General features: G+C 44.9%; 1 protein-coding gene across 2 annotated transcripts in view; it reads left to right on the forward strand.

Moving 5' to 3' along the window:
• Positions 1-8696: 8696 nt before the first annotated feature.
• Positions 8697-14959, forward strand: part of AHCTF1 (AT-hook containing transcription factor 1) — a 76365-nt gene continuing 70102 nt past the window's right edge. Inside the window, exon 1 of one of the 2 annotated variants that reach the window (XM_034764977.1) lies at positions 8697-8901. The gene's annotated coding sequence lies outside the window, so the exon portion shown is untranslated. Of the gene's footprint in view, positions 8902-9066; positions 9083-14959 lie in introns of those variants that run through there. The other variant, XM_034764978.1, reaches the window with a different exon arrangement.

A 14959-nucleotide genomic window follows, 5' to 3' on the forward strand; every position in this document is an offset into this window, starting at 1 on the left:
AATTCAATCTCTCCAATTGTTGGATATGTTCCCAAATCCCTCACCATTCGGCAGGGCTACCCAGAGAGCCATTCCCCACAATTGGTCCGATACGTGTCCGCTCTGGCTGGCGTGGAACTCTTCTAAGCTTGGGGACGAAGCGGTAAAACAAAACCACCATAGAAGCCCCCTTTAGCCTGCTAGGAAATGACACCTGGAGGCCATTTAGTAATGCTACCACCATTCCGCAAGCCATTAAATTAGCCTCATCCCCTGTGGGCCTGTTATATTACCAAGAATCTAAGCAAAAACAACACCGGCACCCTTCCCTGGTGGTTTGCCGGCAACAGTACCTGCCAATACTACCTGTCCCCTGATGCTAACACCAGAATGCCTCTGTATAACGCCACAGGTCACCGAGTGGGCGACATGCCCCAAACCTTTTCACAATACTCAGCAAGCCTAAGTAAAAGTGGCAATAATTCCATGTTAGGGAATGGCTGAATGTATTATATATGTGGCCACAGTGCTATAAGACACTGCCCAACCGCTGGTATGGTAGCTGTTACCTAGGGTTTCTAGCCCCTCCTCTGCGAGTTCTCCCCCAAGCCCCAAGTGGCCGTCCCTGACGGCGCCGGTCTCTATATGCCACCCCTGAACCTATTAGCGAAGAAGATCGACTTGGTATGATTCTCCTCCCGTCCTATGGCATGGGACGACTGGCCCAGCTCTATAAAAGGCTCTCTGTATTCTTTACCCAGTTTGCCAATGACACCCTGACCATAGAAAAAGGCATAAGCTCCGAGCTGTACCAGCTTCGATTGCTGGCTCTGCAAAATCGCCAGGCTCTGGATTATGTCCTGGCCTCCCAAGGCGGAGCATGTGCCCTTATCGGTAATGAATGCTGCACATACATGCCAAATAACGCAGAGGACATTAACAAGCACATCCTGTATTCTGAACAAGCCTTCAATCAGTGGAAGGCCCAGGAACAGGAACCCACTCTATTTGATACCGTCTGGAGCTGGCTCCCTAGCCTAGGGGACTTGGGAGGTGGTCTTGTCCGCCTCCTGCTTACTGGTCTCGTACTTTGTTTCCTCACCATAGCTCTCTTCTTATGCCTGAAATGTTTAATGGTTAAAGTATGTACCACCTCTAGAAGTCAAAATACCTCCTTTTTTCCCTTTAATCAATGATCCTAAGACCCTGGCCTTAAATCACATTTTGTCCTCAAAATTATGAGAAAACTCAAGCTAGTGCCTTTTGAGTGTTCTCAAAGGAGGGAGTTGTTGGTGTCACTAGGCATCACCCTAGGTAACTCGGGGGGGTGGAAGACCATGAGAGTCGATGAAGCCCCCCCGCTCTAGCCAAAGTGAACCAAAGCCCCTCCATGTTAAACTTTACTAACCTCACAGGCCAGCAGCTGGAAAGCGGTAGTGATAAGGGGAACCTACATGCTTCTAGCTGAAGGACAAAATAACTTGCAGAAAGGAACATTGCGAACAAGCTACACAGCCACGGTTGTTTAATGTAACTGCTACAGTGGGGAGGTAGGGAAGGGAAAAAAGGATAAAAAGGAAAAACTGCTTGTATCAGTGAGCTTGATTTGAGACATGCTGGTCTCCTAGTGCCTATTCAGAGCTCTTGAATAAACTTTGTCTGCTTCTCCACCCTGGTGTGTTCATTGGCACGAAGTACACCGGGCAACGAATCCCGCTGTTGCCCCCCTTGGGCCCTCTGTGCCAGCAACAATACAAAAGAAAGAGACCAACCTCCTACATTCAGTGCCAAATGAAACATGCTTAGCTATGGAGTCATAACCAGTGGACCCATAGGGCTACATCGGGGTGGGAAATTTTTTTGTCCTGGGGGCCATATCAGGGTTGCGAAATGGTATGGAGAGACAGGTAAGGAAGGCTGTGCCTCCCCAAACAACCTGCCCCCCACCCCCTCCCACTTCCCACCCCCTGACTGCCCCCCTCACAACACTCGACCAATCCAATCCCCCTGCTCCTTGTCCCCTGATCACCCCCTCCCAGGACCCCCTTGCCTTAACCGCCCCCCGGGACTCCACCCCCTATCCAACCCCCCCACTCCCTGTCCCCTGACCCTCCCCTGTCCCCTGACCGCCCCCTCCCAGGACCCCCTGCCCCTAACCACCCCCCTGGGACTCCCCTCCCCATCCCCTTTTGGAACGTGACCCTGCGAGGACTCAGGAGGAGCAGGGGCAGCCGCGCAGCCGGAGAGAGGTGGCGGTTTCCCCTTCAAAGCGCTGCTTCTCTCCAGCTTGCTGTGCGGCCGCCCGGTGCTCCTCCCGAGTCCTCCAGCCGCATTCCCCGCGCTCCCGCCTCCTGCACCAGCCGCTCCCCTGCCCTCGCAGTGATGCCCCACCCCGCGTGAGGGGGTGCGCCGGTGCTGAGCTGCCTGAGTGCCTGGCCCTGGGGCTCCCTGTTGTTGGTGGGTCCGTGCCAGGGCACCCTGTGTTCACTGTTAAATCTGCCCCTGAGCCACGCCACCCGGCGGGAGCCAGCCACATCACCACGCTGCCAGCACGGCGAGCTGAGGCTGTGGGGGAAGGGGAACAGCAGGGGAGGGGGAGGGGTCAGGGCCGGGGCCGGCCGGGAGCTCAGGGACTGGGCAGGATGGCCCCACGGGCCAGATGTGGCCCGTGGGTGGTAGTTTGCCCATCTCAGGGCTACATAGATATTATTTAGAAATATGTATTCAGGGTGCTGGAACAATTTGTATAGTGAAGGTGCTGAGAGCCATGAACCAAACTAAACCCTGTATATAATGAAAACCACTTCAAGCTAGGGGGGCAACAGCACTTCCTGCACCCCTAGCTTCAGTATTTACGTATGCATTTGTTAATAGTTGAGAAGTAGTGTGTGAGCATCTAATTAAAGAATGTATCTTTAGCATGTGCTCAAGGGGGTAGGGTTAGAGTTGCACTTTCAGCCTTATCTTTGGTATTTTCTGATTTATTTTTTTTTGAATGCTTAATAATGCAACCTTACTGTTGTGCCACCTTAGTTATTTTATTTCCTACCTACTTTTTAGAAAAATGTAGAAATGTCTTTGCTCTGCAGCATTATACAGCAACTTCAGGAGGGACTATTGCAGGAGAGGTGGAGAGGCCGGTTTGGTAACACCTTTTTACTTAGTATTACTGTTCTATTGGGTTTTATTTAGGGTGACCAAACAGCAAGTATGAAAAATCAGGACAGTGGGAGGGGGGTAATAGGAGCCTATATAGGAAAAAGACCCAAATATCGGGACTGTCCCTATGAAATTGGGACATCTGGTCACCCTAGTTTCAATAATAAACTCAAAGTACTTCTGGGATAACTGTACACCTCACCCCTCCTGGTCTCTTCAAGTGCACCACCTCTTGGTCATAGGCAGTTCTCTCTTTCTTTTGGATAAATGCATGTTTCCATCACCTCTCAGACTCGGGGCTGGGTGGAAGTTCCCTGTATATCAACTGTGATCACCTTAGCAGATCTGACTTATGTCAGATCCTGCAGTGATACTCCCTACATAGACAGTAACTGTGGTAATTCATGACCAAACAGCTTCCTTTAAGGCAAAGTATTTACCTATAACAGAAGCATTTAAGAGAAAACAGAGCTTAAAACTAGTAAACCAGCTTTGCTTTTCCCCATGCTTACCATTCTCTGGATCTGATAGGTCCCAGCATTGCAAAATAAGGCTGCCTACAGGAACCAGGTTCTTAGAATCTGTCACTATGGCCTATTTTCTTTCTAATGTGCACCCCTCGTGTCCTTATCTGGAAAGCCATGATATGCTCTTCCCCCATCCCTTTATTAAGTTAGATCAATACATGCCACACAGGAAAGTCTTATAAACCCAATATAAGGCCTTGTCTACAGTGCCACTTTACAGCGCTGCAACTTTCTCACTTAGGAGTGTGAAAAAACACACACACACCCTGGAGAGCTGCCAGTTTCAGCGATGTAAAGTGGCAGTGTAGACCGTGCACCAGTGCTGGGAGCCGTGCTCAAAAATCCACCCCCATGAGGGGGAGTAGCTTCCAGCCCTGGGGCAGTAGCTACCAGTGCTGGTGCACTGTCTAGACTGCCACTTTACATCACTGAAACTTGCAGCACTCAGGGGGTTGTTTTTTCACACCCTGAGTGAGAAAGTTGCAGTGCTGTAAAGTGGCAGTGTAGACAAGGTCTTAGTTATACAGTCTCTCTCAATAACTAGATTACATATCAATATAGATTCTTACATGTCAGCTCTACTTTTGTCATGCTTTCTCATCCGAAATAAACATAAATTAAATGCAATGTGGAAGTGGTCCAGGGATAGAGAACAGGGCTGAAAATAAGAAGACCTGCATTCTGATACCGGCTGTGTATAGCTCTGTGTGATCTATAGATAAAAAAGGCTCTATAAATGCTAAGTATTTAATATTCAAGTGAGGGTTCAAACTGCACCACTTTTTCATCCAGACTGCTTGGATAAATCACAGACACAAAAACTTTGAAAATACTTGGAAAAAATGTCTTCATGAAGCACACTATATGGGGAAAAAAGGAAGCAAGAAAGCCAAATTCTGTTAAAATGCAAGGGAGCAACAAACAATTCCATATTCTTCTTGCAAGAGTTGATAATAGAGGATTCAAATGTATTCAATTTAAACTGACAAAAGTTATGCCAGAGATGGTAATGGGCATAGTTACCTGGTCCTCATTTGCATAATGTGTAGCTTATTATCCCTACTGAAACAATGTAAATGGAACAACATTAGAACAAAGGAAAGCAGGGAGATGGCTGTCATTCAAACATACCTTAAATACAGAATGCAAAGACAGCTCTTTTTCACAATGCTGTAAAAGTGTTCTTTGTTTGGGTAGCAAAAAACAAAAAACTGTGTGACTTGACTCAGGCCATGTCTACACTACAAAATTAAGTTAACCTAACTTATGTTGGCATACAGTCGCTGCAATAATTACATTGCTTGTTCATGTCTATAGTTTCTTCTTGTGTCAGTGGTACTCATCCTCACCAGGAGCGCTTGTATTGACTGTACTGTCAGTGCGTGACCTTGTGGGATGGCTCCTGAAAGCCAGTAACAGTCACATAAGCAACACAGTGTCTATGCTGACATAATGTCAAACTCACTACACTGACCTTGAGTCTACACTGCACGGACGTGGAGGTGGAATTAAGTCAGCATAGCAGTGTAGTTACATTGGCACAAAACCTCTGCTTAACTGCCATCTGTAATTGTGGAGGTTCCTAAAAATCCCTAAGCACCTAAACTTTCAGCCTCTGAGGATGGACGCAATGTCTCAGGCAGGTATCCAGATGCCTATCTCACACCTAAGCCTTACCTAGGGCGATCCTCAGAGCAGGTGAAGATCCCTTGCCTGTGTTGCCTGCAGAACCCACTCTTGTAGATGTGTTCAGAACATGCCGAACTCCACACAAAATTCCTGGGGGAAAGGAGGAGAAGACAGTGGCCTCTGTGATAATCTTTAGCCCAGGGGTTAGGCTCACCTCACTTAGGATGTGGAAAACCCCACTTTATTTCCCTCCTCTGCCTGATGAGAAGGATTTGAACCGCAGTAAATTTGACCGTCCAAATGTGGACATGTCCACAATGAAGTCTGATCTACATAGAGAATTTTTGGCAATCCTTCCACTTTTGGCCTAGTATATAGGTGCAGCATCTGTTAGGAGAATTGCAAAAAGTTCTCCATTTAGATGTAGTTCCAATGACATAAAAGGAGGAAAGGGCAGTTGGAGAGAGTACAATAGGAATTTTTCTACCATATTAAAAATAGAACCACAACCTAGCACACTCAAGGAGCTCTTCTCACTCCAAGAAAACAGGTCTCAAAAAAACCCAGTCTGTTTTGATTCCAAAAGAAACTCATTGATGGCTGACATTGACCAAAACCACCAGAGATCTAAATATTCTGTAGAGCCTAGGTTTGAAAGCTAGCTATAACTGACAAATTTTATTCAACTATTTTTGGTTGTTGTTAGGAAACTTGCAGTTAGGTCTGCAAAACTATTTTTGACAACATTAAAGTGCAAAAATCTAAAGTTCCTAACCTCCTGTCCTTATCTCAAATACATAGCTTAATGTAAGTTATTAAAACATTAAATCAGCACTTGCAAAATGTACCAGACTTCTACCAGCTAGAAGATGACAAGAAAGATGATTGGGGGCAAGCTCCATAGGCAATGCCCTGTTGAGATGATGGGATCCCCTTGAATGATAAATCTCACCTGTATTACAGTGCTGACAGGGAGGTGTTTGCTTCTTCTGACACATCAGATCTAAAAAGAACCTGACTTGGTTTACACACCCAGAGGGGGGATTCTTAATAGTTAGCTTTGGGGGACTATTTCGTGTTTAAACATTTTTTTTCAATTATAAATCTCTGTTTAACACATCTAGGACTTTTCATAGATTCATAGATTCTAGAACTGGAAGGGACCTCAAGAGGTCATCGAGTCCAGTTCCCTGCTCTCATGGCAGGACCAAATACTGTCTAGACCATTCCTGATAGACATTTATCTAACCTACTCTTAAATATTCCAGAGATGGAGATTCCACAACCGCCCTAGGCAATTTATTCCAGTGTTTAACCCCCCTGACAGTTAGAAACTTTTTCCTACTGTCCAACCTAAACCTTCCTTGCTGCAGTTTAAGCCGATTGCTTCTTGTTCTATCCTTAGAGGCTAAGATGAACAAGTTTACTCCCTCCTTCTTATGACACCCTTTTAGATACCTGAAAACTGCTATCATGTCCCCTCTCAGTCTTCTCTTTTCCAAACTATACAAACCCAATTCTTTCAGTCTTCCTTCATAGGTCATGTTCTCTAGACCTTTAATCATTCTTGTTGCTCTTCTCTGGATCCTCTCCAATTTCTCCACATCTTTCTTGAAATGTGGTGCCCAGAACTGGACACAATACTCCAGTTGAGGCCTAACCAGCGCAGAGTAGAGCGGAAGACACTTCTCGTGTCTTGCTCACAACACACCTGTTAATGCATCCCAGAATCATGTTTGCTTTTTTTGCAACACTATCACACTGTTGACTCATATTTAGCTTGTGGTCCACTATAACCCTTAGATCCCTTTCTGCCGTACTCCTTTCTAGACAGTCTCTTCCCATTCTGTATAGTGAAACTGATTGTTCCTTCCTAAGTGGAGCACTTTGCATTTGTCTTTATTAAACTTAGCTTAGACTTAAACAGCTATAAAAATAATGATGCTTTGCTGGGGAGGAAAGAACAGCAAATTTAATCCAAAATGGGATAGATTGGATTCTCCATCTTTTGAAGTATTTAAATCAGAAGTGGAGTCTTTCTAAAGGATTTGCTGTAGCTCAATGAGAAGTTATGGACTTAATGCAGGAATTACTGAGTGAAATTTCCTAGTCTTTGTTACACATGTCAGACCAGAAAATCATAATGGTCTCTTCTTCCCATAAAATCTATGTCTATGACTATCCCTTTCTACAATAGGAAATTAAAGAGGCTTTGTTCTTGAGTGACATCACCACTGCACCACTTTGTCATTTGAAAAAGAATTAACATTCTGAATTTTTTTTTTAAATCAGGAAAATAATATACCCTTTTCTTTAAAGAATTCTGCATGATAGTAAGCACTGTCAGCTTTGGGGCTGGTGGAATAGGACCCTACTCTCTCTTTTTCTCTTTCATGCCAGCCACAGTATCACCATTCTGAAATAGAGATAGGAAATTACCTAAAAGCTTGAATTTCAGGAGAAAAGCTTGAAGTGAGGCACATATGCTCAGTCCGTATTCCCAGCTGTTGAGAAGAGGGAGGGTGCTAAACTTCTTTCTGGATTGCTCAGTCTGGATCCTGCTAGGGTACTCCCTCCTTTTGTCACCCTCTGGCTAGTGGGTTCCTAGTACATTTGAAGCACCCTGCCTATTCAGATACTTGAAGAAATGAACTGCAAGGGGGTGACATTCTTCTTTCTAGCCTCAATTGCTAACCTCCTTCAGGCTGCAATGGAAGGAGGATCTTTGCTACACAATCCCTCCTTTTCTTTTTTTAGGAGGCTCTTCTGTGCCTGCATCTGCTGTTGCTCATGTCATCCTAAGCAGCAACATCATGAAACTGCCTTTCACTATTTAAATGATAGCGTGACCTCCATAAGGGCTGTGCATTTATTTGATTTAAATTAAAGTTTAAATTATGCAGACATTGGCGTGCCCTCAGTCTAATACAGATATAGTCAAGTTGAGTTCAGGAAGTTAACATCAACGCACGGAAAAGAAAAACTTGAGTCCAACAATTGCTGTCTTTCTGGAAAAGGCTTTTCTAAACAAATAAGCCATCCCTGATGCGTTCCTAGCCCAGGAATTGAATCCTTGCGCTAGTGCGTGAGACTCTAGGACTGAAAAGAAAAAGAAAAGGAAAGAAGAAATCCTCAAATGCTCTTCAGGGTGGCCAAAGAACAGCCCTTCCGGCCTGAACGATGAGCAACTTTGTAGTTCTAAAGAGACTACAGTTCCCGGCTTGCAATGCTCCGTGGCCTACTGGCACCCGCAGAGCATCGGATGGAGCGGTGCATGCTGGTATTTGTAGTTCTACGCCCGTTGCGTTCTGTCCCCCCCGGGCCGCTTGAGCCTAGGGAAAGGTTGCGAATTTGAAAATTCCCGCGGTGGCGGCGGCAGCTCTCGCGAGATCTGCCCCACCACCCCACCTTCCCTTCCCGGTGGTGAGCGGTGTGCGTGGGGGGGCCGGGTTGCTGCGCAGACACTGAGTGCGGCGGAGCCGGGCAGGCCCGGGAGAGGCAGGCGCCCGCCTTAACCGCTGCGGGGAGATGCCGTCGCCGTGACCGGCACGGGGGGGAGGAGACGCGCCGGGCAGGAGGCAGACGGCGGTGACACCCGCCCCAGCAGGTACCTGCGGGAGGTTCCGCTGCAGCCCGCCCGGCTAGGCCGGCTCCGGCTCCCCGCCCGGGCACGGACGGGGGGGCCCCCCTCGGGGGGATGGGGAGCGCCGGGCTCAGGAGGCAGGGAGCGGCCCGGCGCCGCCGCTGCGGGCCCGGCAGGCGAGGGGGTGGGGGAGCCGGCTCCTTATGTAAGTGACCCCGGGCCGCGCAGCCGCCGCCGCACATGGCGGTGCCTGGTGCCCGAGCGAGCGGCTGCAGCCTGTTCCCCGTGCAGCCCAACCGCGGGGAGGCGGGAGGGTCGCTCGGTGCCGCCCCGCCGGCGCTTAGGCCCGGCAGAGCACATGGAGGCGCTGGTGGGTGTGTGGGGATCGCAGCAGCCCGGACGGCCAAACGAGCTGTGCTCTTCCCTGGCAATGATACTGCCTCGTCCCTAGCCCGTCCCCCTCCCCCGTCAGACAGTTTCTAGGGGGGCATGTGGACCGGAGACACCCTAGGTTTTAGGGCGGGGGCATGGGAAGGTTCGCACTTAAAAGCGGGTCCATTTTTGATAGTTTACCGAAATGTAGTGCGTTTTTGTGAGGTTCCCGTGCATGTTTGACTTCTGTAGCCATGTGGCTACAGAGTCGGTGCAACTTTCTATTGCCTGCTGCTCTCTGTCTCTGTGTGTTTTTTATTAAAGTACTGTATGTATCAGTTGGTAGGGCACAAAGTTGCTGATTATAATGATGGTAAACAGTTCAGAATTTCATTTCTGGTTTTCATAAACCTTAGATATACCACGATAAGCTCAAAACTTCCATCAGTAGGAACAAATCTTTTCAACCTTTGTTGTCTGATAATTTTCCTAACATCGACAGCCAGAAGGTGGTGTAAAAATGGGGCTCTGTAGCAGGGACTAGAATCAGAATTCAGTTAAGGCTGGTTGCCTGATAGGGCGGGAATGGGATGGTTTAAGGGGTATGCTCTTAGGGAATCTAGTCTATATATCAGTCTTGCCTAATAGTTGTTGTATGTGGGCAGCATTAAAGCTTCCTGCCTCCTGGAGTGGCTGGGGATACATCCCCACTCTTTTCCTCCATTATTTCTATTTGCTTTTGTTTGTCCTGGAATCATTTTTGAAGTTTAGGTTAATCACTTCCATACTAGTATCAGGATTTAAACTGACCAGAATCTTATTCAGTCAATCAATATGCTGGGTGTAGAACTGTAATAGGTGTATAGTCTTGTTAAAAATGACTGTCAAGTATGGTTCTGCTGAAGGAGCAGTGATAACCACTTACTCTAATAGTTTAAGATTCATTGTGTGATGTAGACAAAAACCTGATGTAAACTTCTTTGTGGCTCCCCCTCACCACAAAAAATAAGCCTGTACTATAGCATGGTTATTGCCGTACACTTTTTTGGTGCAGTACTGTTTCTGAACATATGTTTGGAAATCACTTAAACTTTGCATCAAACTTTGTGTGCCAAATCTAATAATCTAATGCAAGGTGAGAGATTGAGTTTATTGGCTGCAGCTAACGCAGAAGCTCAGTGGGTTTTCACTCCTGCTGCTGCACATAGAATTCCTGAGGCAGCAGAGTGAAACTACAAAAATCATGGCTCATCACCCTGCCTCTCAGTAAGCAATGTGTAACAGCAATAGTGAAATAGGCCTGATTCTTCTTGTATTCTGCCATAGACAAGCTCTCTCTTGCCAGTGGCTTTATTACAGTGATGGTTAGTTTCTAGGTTAAATATCAAGGTTCTCATCCAAAACTTCATGGGTCCTGTGCAGGGGGGCTGTTTCTGAATACAGGTAGGGATGAGCTTACCAACTGCTACCACCAATAAATCACAAACTTATTTATTCCTTTTATGGGAAGATATGACAGAATTGCCGGCTCATTGAACATGAGCACCATTGTGCTTAAAGCTCCCTCTCTTCCTAACATTCCTCCAGGATTCATCAAATACTTCCGGGTTTAAAAAGAAAAATAGTTTTGTGTAATATAAACTGTGGATAGTGTTTTCCAAAGTGAACTCGCTATCTTCTCTCATTTCCCTTTCTGCAGACTCTTCCCATTTCCCCCCCCATGTACTAGAGTTTTACACATACTTTTTACTGCTAGTCAGTAAACCAGATCATCTTAACCCTTCCCCCATGCTTGTTGTGTAATAACTGTTGCCTCCCGAAGTATTAGGTCCCCATCTCCCTGGTTCAGAGTTAGCTGGGAGTTGCAATGCCTCAGATTGTTTTAACAGATTCCTTGTGTGGCTGATTGAAATGTTGACTGGCTCCAGAAAAAGTAATGTTCAACGTTTCTCATCCAATGTGATAGCTATTGTAATGTTGAGACTTTGGGTAAATGAAAGATAGTATCTTGGATGATGTCTTTTCTCCCCTACCTCTACTCAGTCCTCCTTCCAAAAGAGCATGTTGAGGATTCCCCTTACAAAGTTATCTGAGCCCTTCTTTGATTTGCTCTGCAGTAGCCAGACAAGACTGCTTTTCTGTGAACCAGTCTTACGGGTACTCCTTTCAGTTGAAACTGATGGCATCTTTTGTCCCAGAACTCTGGCTTTGCTAAGTCCATGGCACGTTGACTTTCTCCAAAATAACCCGTGATAGTCCTAGAACTGAAGTATGTAGTATAAGGGAAAAATGGTTGAAGCTTGAGATGCCAAAATTACTGCTTTGGAACAGGAGCGAGCTGGAAGTTAAAGGTTTGGCTTATTCATGTAGCACTTCAAACTCCCCTGCTGGCTGCCTGATTTTTAGTAGCAAGGAACATACTAGTGTCATGCTTACAGGGCTAGCTGTACCTCTCTACCTACTCTCTGATGTATCTGAGTGCCCCCCCTTGAGTATCGGATCTCATGTATTTACCTCTCCTGGGTGGGAATTCTGCAGTTTTGCCACTTGGCCTGGGGCTACAGTACACTATGTAGAGACCAGGTGTACCAGCAGGTCCCACTGGGTTTGAGTGCTTCTGGTTCTTCCTTTTGGGAGTCTGAAACCAGGATGAGTGTAGTGACCAGACAGCCTTCTTAAACCAAAGTACTGTTGAATCTTAATGGTAGGAACAAATCATAAAAGGATTTTTAAAACCATCTACATGCACATATCTTACCTAAAGTCTCCTGTAATGGTGGGCCAGGCAGTTCTAACTTCACATACTTCAGAGTGTTTCTGCGTCAATCTGAACAGCTCCCCAACAACTGCTTCCCCCTAGAGAGAGTCATTTTTATCCAGCCAGTTTTTTGATCTGATCGGTTGCTAGTTGTTAGCCCTCCTTGTCAATACTAGTTTGGTGAATTCAGCGGGTGGTGGAGTCAGGGAGGCAGTGACGACTTAACCCTCAAGTATTTGCTGAAGGTGTCTTAACCTGAGCCATTCTTTTGCTTTCCCACTTGTTTCCCAGCAGCTCTGTTGAGTATACTAAGTAAATTCTACATTAATGTCCCAATAACCAAGTCAATATACAGAATTCATAAATAATTACAGAGCAGGTCCATGTTCCTCACAATTACGATTAGGCCATATCTGTGCTGGCAAAACTTACAAAATTTCCTTCTTTGCTGGAGGAAGCCCTAGTGTAGACAAGGCTCTGGTAGCTTCTGGCAGTTATATGTACCACCATTTAATTAAACCTGCTGAAAAGCAGGTTTAATGAAAATTGTGTTAAAAGTGGGGCCAACCACTGGAGCCTTGTCTTCTTCACAATGTTCATCAGTTCAGCTGAACTGGTGTTGGAATCAGCAGTAATTACTTTTAAATGTCTCTGCTATAGACAAAGCCATAGTGTCACAGAATAAACTCTCTCCTAGAAAAGAACCCAAGGTTTTTGCGCTACACATAGCACCTCCCAAAAATCCACAGCCTTTTAAATTTTGATTTTCAGTCTGGCTCTGCAAAGTTCAGGGATTTCCTTGTGAGCCTGCTGTTAGCATTTCCAAATAGGTAATGGCAAAGACAAGTGCCATATTTGGAATGTCATTAAAAGCGTTCACTTGAACAGAGTTCCATCAGATGATGGCCATTTGACTCTTAGAGCCCTTAACTGTGTCCTCTGCTGGAAAATTCCAGGTAACTTTTTATGTTTTTACCATTTATTTTTAGCCTCTTGTTAATTAGTGACTCTTCCATTTTAGGAGAAGCTAGCCTGTTGATCAGGATCTTTTTGCAGTTGCCAAATAGGCACAAAAAAATAGTCCTTGGTTTTTAGTTGCTTCATCTGGTTTCTTGATTAAATGGATCTCACAAATAAGGATAATCTTTCATTTGATGTCCTCAGATACCTTCCTATATTCTGTGCACTTCATTACACTTTGCTTTTTTTAATATGTACTTTCAAAATCACTGATGTACCAGTGGTTTTAAACATAAAGGGACACGGCCAACTTGATTCTTTTGAAATAGTCTACTTAAAACAGGTTTCAGAGTAGCCCCCATGTTAGTCTGTAGCCGCAAAAAGAACAGGAGTACTTGTGGCACCTTCGAGACTAACAAATTTATTAGAACATAATCTCTAAAGTGCCACAAGTACTCCTGTTCTTTCTACTTAAAACAGTACATTTTGGACTTTTAAAAAATCCTTTAAAAAGAAAACAAAACAATCTTAAGGGTTGTTCTGCTCCTCTACTGATGTTTTAGGAGGCTCATTTGGGTGAGTTTAAGAGCAACACTAAACTGGCTCTGGTCTGGCCCTATACCCCCTCTCCACATTCATTCATCTGGTTACTGCATCTTAGCTTCAGCTTTGCTGTTACTTGTCATTGGTGAACACCTTCCAGCAGGATTGGCAGTAGAGCATAATAGTAAACTCTTCCAGAGCAGTTCATGATAGGAAATGCAGCTAATCATCAAAACAGTAAAACTGACTGCATGTATAGCTGTCAGATGCCAAAAGTAAACTGAGTAGAACATATTTTTCTGGAATTTTTTATTTCAGAACTTCAGATGTTCTAGTAAGCGGTAGCAACATTTTCCAGTGGAAATGAGTGTATGTTGAACAGTGACCCTTTAACCTTTGCATGTGTGTGGATTAACTTAAATTGGAGGTTCAGATTCATGGTGTGTACACCACATTGCAGATTCTCTTGTCCCCTTCCCCTCCCCTTTCTAATCTACAACAATTGCCTTAATGGAAAAAATAGGAATGGATTGAATATATTTGTATGTCTTACATGATGAATGTTTGCGCTTTTTAAAAAAAAGTTAATCAGTGTCTACTTCTTATGTGTATCTTCCCTCCCATCTGTTCTGTTCCTCTCCTCCTGTGCTTCAGTGCTGCATGGTCCCCTTTTCCCTGTTGCTTGGCTGCTTGCTTCAACTACTCCCTTGGATGTACTCCCTGGCTGGCTTTTTCCTCCTCTGCACATTCTTCTCCCACTAGTAGCTTCAGTATCTTTGGATAACTCCTATTTCTCTTTTCCTTCTGATGTAGCAGTGGTCTGTAGGCTGGTTCCTTGTTTCCAGGTGCATTTACAGGCCTCCAGGCTCTTTTGCAATGAAAAACCTAGACTGGGAATGGGTGGTGCATTAGCACCACGTGACTTGCCAGTTTTCCACAGACCATAGCTTGTGAACCATTGATTTAAGACAAGCCTTTACAATTTATTTTAGTCCTTTAATTAGTTGAGAAGGGAATTGATTTAAATCAACAATTTACATTTTTTATCTTTAAGTATCTTAAAGAGAAATTTTGCCTCTTCACCTGGTAGAAGAGAGAAAAATCTATCTCTTTGATGTATTAAAAGTATAGTCAATTTGTTACCGAGCTAATATTTCCATTTGGTGTCTTGTTCAGACAATGACTTGTCTTAACAAACTGCTGTTCTTTGGTCTTCTTTTTTTTCTATAATGTTCTCTGTTGTATTTCTGACTTACTAGACAATTAATTTATTCTTCAAAGCATATTAGGTTTATTGTTAGAATTAAACTAAGCAAAGCCATTAGTACGAGCATGTTAAAACTGTAAAAAGCCTTTTTCCTTATGGGATTTTTATAGCAAATAAAAATATGCAGCCCATTGTCATTTTTAAATGACAAAAAACAAACAAACAAAACCAACAGCCCATAA

The sequence above is a fragment of the Trachemys scripta genome, chromosome 3 (genome assembly GCF_013100865.1).
Source record: "Trachemys scripta elegans isolate TJP31775 chromosome 3, CAS_Tse_1.0, whole genome shotgun sequence".
NCBI classification, from domain to species: domain Eukaryota; kingdom Metazoa; phylum Chordata; order Testudines; family Emydidae; genus Trachemys; species Trachemys scripta.